Source organism: Macaca fascicularis, chromosome 1 (genome assembly GCF_037993035.2).
Source record: "Macaca fascicularis isolate 582-1 chromosome 1, T2T-MFA8v1.1".
NCBI classification, from domain to species: Eukaryota; Metazoa; Chordata; class Mammalia; order Primates; family Cercopithecidae; genus Macaca; species Macaca fascicularis.
Genome location: NC_088375.1, coordinates 230,233,654 through 230,240,507, shown reverse-complemented (window position 1 = coordinate 230,240,507; position 6,854 = coordinate 230,233,654).

Below are 6,854 nucleotides of genomic sequence, written 5' to 3'. Positions count from 1 at the left end.
GCCCTGGAGAGCCTCCAGTGCTGTGCGGAGGATCTGTGTCCTATCAGAGCAACAGGGAGCCCTTGCTGTATTTCAAGCCAGGGAGTGGCATCCCCACGGCGGGGACCACCATCACTGTCACTTACTGAAAACTTGTTCTGTGCCCGATGCTGCTTCCAGGGCAGGGCCTGTGACGACTGGGCTAACAGAACCACGAGAGGTGGAAATTATCATTAACCCCATTTTATGGAAGTGGAAATTGAAGCACAGAGCAGTTAAGTAACTTGCCTGAGGACGTGCAGCTGGAATTTTGGATACAAAGCTCGGGTTTGAGCCCAAGCCACCTGGTAGAACCTGTGGCTTAGCCGTGTTGCCCTGCGGCAGCACAGAGCAGCCGGTGTGCCTGTGACCTTTGATCCTGCAGCTCTTGAGAAGAGGGTGACCATGGGAGGGGGTTGCAGAGAGTCTCAGAAGCTTGGACACCCGAGGCGCCGCTTCCTGGAGTGTTTCGGGACCTCGCCTCTGACCTCAGTGTTTGGACCCCACTCAACAGACACATTCATTCTCAGGAAAGCCCTTGTCTGGTTAATCATGCTGAGTAGAAATCAGAGGGTTTTTTCTTTTTTTTTTTTTTTTTCGTCAAGAGTCTGAAAGCTCCATTTTCAAAGGGTGCCTCTCACTGAACAAATGAATAGCCATCTCCTTATAAAGCATTCTGCTTTGAAATTCTGGGATGAAAAGGCCAGAGCACAAATGATTGCAGTGCTGGTAATAATGGTAACAATAATCATGATCATCATACTGTACCAGGATTTTATTTTTGAACTCAGGGGAGGGCTCATTTGTGCTCTCTGGCTTCGGGCTGAAAGCCTGAACCAGGCCCTTCCTAGAAGCAGGGATGCGATCAGGCTGAGAAACGTTTCTGGTGCAGAAATAGGGCCTCGGGTGAAGCAGTGCGCTCACCTTGGGCTCTCCCCTCCCTTCCCTGGGACTTTTGAAAACCTGACAAAGGTGTTTTAGTCCCTGGCAGCAGCCGCTGGGACCACCGGGGACGAAAACGTGTTAAAATCCAGGACAAACATTCCGCAGCATCTCGGGGCCAGGCCACGTGTCTGTCCCGCACTGCAGCCTTGCGGGGTGGGAATGTCTGTTCTGCCCCAAATACAGGGAATCCCTCACCTTGGAGCAGGTCAGTGAGCGCCTCAGACAGTAGTGTGTGTGGAGACTCAGGAAGTGGCCCACACTGCAGTGGAGGAAAATGAGGGAAATGGATTTCTGTCCCCGCCCCAACAACCAGGCCAGTCCCCGCACCACGTCCTTCTAATCCGCGCTGCGCTCCCTCGTCTGGCTGAAGGTCATCCTCCACTTCGTGCTGGGAGCACAGGAAGCTGCCAGGCAGGCTGCGCTCGGGGAGAGGTCACAAGATGTTCACATCAGCGGACCGGCCTTGTTGAGCTGCAGAAAAATAAGAGAAATCGCGGGAGAAAGTGAAAGGAACAGAGCCTTTGGAGCTGGAATGTGCTCTCCAGCCACGACACTTATTTTTGCAGGCTCTCTGTGGGAAATGGCCTTGAAAAGATGGCAGGACGGTGTCCCCTTCGTGCGTTTCAAGATTCAGTTCCCCGGGTGTTCTCCCTTCCCCCGTCCCGTGCAGGGTCGGGGTGGGGACGATCGTCCTGCAGGCCCTACAGCAAACGACTCGGGGTTTCCCAGGCGTTCAAGCATCGGAGGTGTCGAAATGAGGAGGAAGTGACAGGATGATTTAAGGAAGTTGGGCAACTCTTGTTAACAGGGTACTGTCAGGGGCAAATGGGGGAAGGTGAGTTTTCCGACTTCTCCACCCCAGTGAGAGGACACAGAGGAAACAGAGCCCACTTTGCCCTCTAAATACAAAGGAGCCCTCGGCTGAGTGAAGTGACCAGAGGCTATGGGAGGGTTTGGCTTAGAGAATTTTCTGGTAAACAGAGGATGAGGCAATGATTCCATCTTGGTTCACGATTTCACAGGAAACGCTTAAGAAACACCTCGCCTCCTGGTCTCCATTGGGAACCTCAGTGCAGGGAAGAGAAGGTGACCCTTACCTGCTGGGCAAGGCTCATGGGGTCAGCACTGTTGCTGTTCAGGACACAGGCAGAGTGCGGGGAAGGAAGGACGGAGAACCGCCGGGATGCCTTGCTTTTTCAATTCTTGTTTGTTTCCCTTTGCAGACTTTAGGTGCACGTCATTTGATGAATGCCATGCCTGGGTTCATGACTCGCCAGCCATGCCTGGCCCACTTTTGCTAGTATTATTGTTACTTTTTGAGACAGAGTCTAGCTCTGTCGCCCAGGCTGGAGTGCAGTAGCACTCTGTCGGCACACTGCAGCTTCTGCCTCCCGGGTTCAAGTGATGATCCTGCCTCAGCCTCCTAAGTAGCTGGGATTACAGGCGTCTGCCACCATTCCTGGCTTATTTATTTATTTATTTATTTATTTATTTATTTTGAGATGGAGTTTCACCCAGGCTGGAGTGCAGTGGTGTGATCTCAGCTCTCAGCTCACTGCAACCTCTGCCTCCCAGGGTTAAGCGATTCTCCTGCTTCAGCCTCCCAAGTAGCTGGGATTACTTGGTGGCCCCTGCCACCATGTCTGGCTAATTTTTTTAATCTTTTTTTTTAGTAGAGACAGGGTTTCATCACATCGGCCAGTCTGGTCTCGAACTCCTGACCTCAGGGGATCTACCTGCCTCGGCCTCCCAAAGTACAGGGATTACAGGTGTGAGCCACCGCACCCGGCCTAATTTTGTATTTTTAGTAGAGACAAGGTTTCACCATGTTGGCCAGGCTGATCTTGAACTCCCAACCTCAAGTGATCCTCCTGCCTTGGCCTCCCAAAGTGCTGGGATTACAGAAGTGATTCACTGTGCCTACTCTATTATTATTATTATCATCATCATTGTTATTATTTTTAGTTTCTTTATTTTATTTATTTATTTTTTGAGACAGGGTCTCACTCTATCACCCAGACTGTAGTACAGTGGTGTCATCTCGGCTCATTGCAGCTTTGACCTCCTGGGCTCAAGTGTTCCTCCCCGCTCAGCCTCCCAAGTAGCTGGGACCACAGGTATGCACCACCACACCCAGCTAATTTTTGTATTTTTGTCGAGGAAGGTTTCACCATGTTGTCCAGGCTGGTCTCGAACTGCTGGGCTCAAGCGATCCTCCTGCCTCAGCCTCCCAAAATGTTGGGATTACAGGCATGAGCCACCAAACCAGGCCTAGTTTCTTTATTTTTAACAACACAAGGCACTCCCATGAATCTACCATGCCACCTAGGAACTAGCAAAATAACTAGCAAATGACTTGCATGTGCCTATAGACTTCTCAGGATTAGTGCTGACCACTCCTTCTCTGAAAATAGCTGTGTCATATCTACGTGGATGCCTAAGAGCAGATTATTTATTTTATCTGATTTTCTGGCCTTTATTTTGATAAAGAATATAATTCTATATGTAGTCTTTTGGTACCTGCTTTTTTTCACTCAACCCAATTACTAATTAAGTTGGATTTTTCTTCAAATGTTTATTGGTCAGCTCTATTTTCTCTTTTGTGAAATGTCTGTTTCTATATTTTTGTTCACTTTCTCATTGGTGCGTTTATCTTTGCATTAATAATGTCTGGTTTTAAATATATATATACACACAATACACACATATACACACATTATATACATACACATATATATAATTAATACTAACGCTTTTTCAATTATATATGTCAGAAATATCTTCTCCCAGTTTGTAGCTTGTCTTCATTTTCTTGAAGGAATTTTTAATAAACAGAAGTTCTTAATTTAAATGTAGTCAGTGTATCCATCTTTTACGTAAGTGCTTTGTGTATTTTGTTTAAGAAATCTTGGGATCTCAGGAAAGCGTCTCACTCTGGTTCATGGTGGACACTTCATATATATCACCGAAGGAAGGAAGGAAGGAAGGAAGGAAGGAAGGAAGGAAGAAAGGAGGGAAGGAAGGAAGGGACAAATGAGTGACTGAGTGGCCAGCACTTCAGTTAGGCTAAGACTGTTAGGAACAGTAACTTATCTACCTCCCCAAGCTCCAAGAGGAGAGCCTGTGTGTTAGACGTAGCAGTAGACAGCTAGCCTCCTGCCTCTTGTGTGGGTCATCCAGTGAGCAAAAGGCCAGAGCAGACCTTGGCCAGGACTCCGACTCTGGAACACACACCACAGACCTACCCTGCGGCTGCCTCCTGGAGCTAATGATTCTTACTTTCCAGGACTGCTGTGAGGTTAAATGGCTCAGATTGGGAAAGCATTTGGCACATAGTAGCTAGTTTATCATATTAGCTAGTACTGATACCATCATCCTCATCCTCATCATCATCATCTCAGCACAGAGTGGGCGTTCAAAGATTCTTTTTGAATGAATGAATGAGCAGCTAGGCTGGCTTGGGAATAACAGTGCTTGTTTTACAACTGAGGCCAGTAGACTCAGTCACTGAGTCTCCGTCTCAAGCCTCATTTTTTTTTTTTAAATTTTTATTGCTAATGTAAATAGCATTTTGATTAAAAATAACATTTCCAAATTAAAAAGAAATTACATGGGGCAGCTGGATTCTTCTGTTTTTTCATTCAATCTGTTGCAATATGTTGTTTTGGTTGAAGAACAGGAAAAGAACCTGGCCTCAAACTTCCAATTAGTTAGAAAAGAGATGAGTGCCTTTCCAGCCTTCTCAGTAACACTGGGGATCTTGTTTGACGTCACCCTGAAATTTGACAAGTGGGCGTTTTTTGATAAGTGGTGGTTGATTAATGATGGGTTGTAAGGGGAATTCCGTACCCATGCTTTTTGGGCTCTATTACTTTATAATCCACTGGTTTATCTTACTTTGCGTGGACATTTTACCCATGTGTGATTTCTTTAAACGGTTTTATTGAGATGTAATTCATATGCTATACAATTCAGCCATTTAAAGTGTATAATTCAATAGTGTAAAGTGTGCATTTCAATTTAACTTGGTGAATTTTGGTGTATCTGCAGCATGTGCAACCATCACCAAAGTCAATTTTGGAACATTCCGCCACACCAAAAAGAAACCGTGCCCTTTAGCTATCACTCTTCTATCCTCCTTCCACCACCCCCGCCTTAAGCAGCCACTGATCCATTCTCAGTCTCTTTAGAACGTCCTAGTCTGGACATTTCCTATAAATGAACAACACGTGGCCTTTTCTGTTTGGTTCCTACACTCAGCGCCATGTTTTCAAAGGTTGTCCGTACACTCAGCGCCATGTAAATAACATTTTGATTAAAAATAACATTTCCAAGTTAAAAAGAAATTATATGAGGTGGCTGAATTCTTCTGTTTTTTCATTCAATCTGTTGCAATATGTTTTCAAAGGTCTTCCGTGTTGTGGCAAGTGCCAGCGTTCCCCTCCTGTTTCCGGCCACAGAACATGATGCCACTGTCTGGATAAAATCAGCTTGCATGGATCCATCATCCACTGACGGGCATTTGGGTGTGTCCACTGTTTGACTGTTGTAAATAATGCTGCTATTAACATGTGTGTACATGTGTGGACTTTCATTCCTCATTCTTAACACCCCAGGTGGGTTTACATCCCCAGGCAGGGGCTCTGGCTAATGCTGAAAGCCGTTGGTGTGGCGGGACCTGGTGGACAGAGTCACTGTGTTCTGGACAGAACTGTGGCCTCCAAAGACTACTGTGCCGAAGCCCCAAACCTCCACTGAATATATTTGGAGACAGGGCCCTGAAGGAGGCAATTAAGGTTAAGTGAGGTAATAGGAGTGTGGCCCTAGTCCTATAGGGCTAGTTTCTTACGAGCAGAGGAAGAGACATAAGGGATGCACACACACACGGGGAAGTTGGGGACACATGAGGACACAGCCAGAAGACAGCCACCTGCAAGTCAAGGAGAGAAGCCCAAGGAGAATCCAACCCTGCCAGCACCTTGATTTGGATTTTCAGGCTCCGGAACTGGGATAAGATGAATTTCTGTCATGTAACACCTCCAGTCTGTGATCTTCTCCTACGGCAGCCCTAGGAAACAAAAACCCTCACTGCAGAATGGACTGTAGAATTTATTGTTCAAGCTAGGGTGCTTTGAGTGCAAGGAGGCTACCGTGAACCCAAGGACCACAGCTCCAGGCAGACCACACATGTGGGTCACCCTGCTGACCAAGAGCCCCCTTCCCTCTGGGGAACTCACTTCTCCTAGATTGACAATCGCCTTCCTAAACACTATGCAAAGAAACCTACCTGCCCCCTCTTCCCATCTCAAGCCAGGGTTAATGAGTATCTCCAATATCCCAATCCCAGAACACTTAATAACTTTCTCACCTGCATCTTTGGGACTTGATATTTGATCAGAGGTATCTGGGCATGGAGAAAACCCAATCTCAGCAGACCCTCACCCCAAGTTCAGGTTTCAAAGGGATGTTTGTCTGGTCTATGTTTGCTGAAATTCACTGGAACACAATAGAAAATAATATGAGAGTAGATACCTCATTTGTTGGATTCAGCCATCACACAATCAATTTTGGATAAATGAATGAGTAAATGAATTGAAGAATGAGTGGGTCTAAACTGCCGACTGCTTTATTCAAAGAGAAGTTAACCCAAATGGGTGTGGGCCATTATTTTTCTACCAAGTTTCTTAGAGGCGCAGGCATCTCTGTATCCTGCACATCATTTAGCAATACCTTGTGTACAATCAGTCTTCACTAAATTCCTACTGGATAAATTATGATTCTCATGAACATGTGTGGCTGTGGCACAGGCTTTCCTGCATTCTGATTCTACTAACTATCTTCTGGGATCCAGACACTATCATTTCACAGTCATACATGGGATCTTTTTGCTC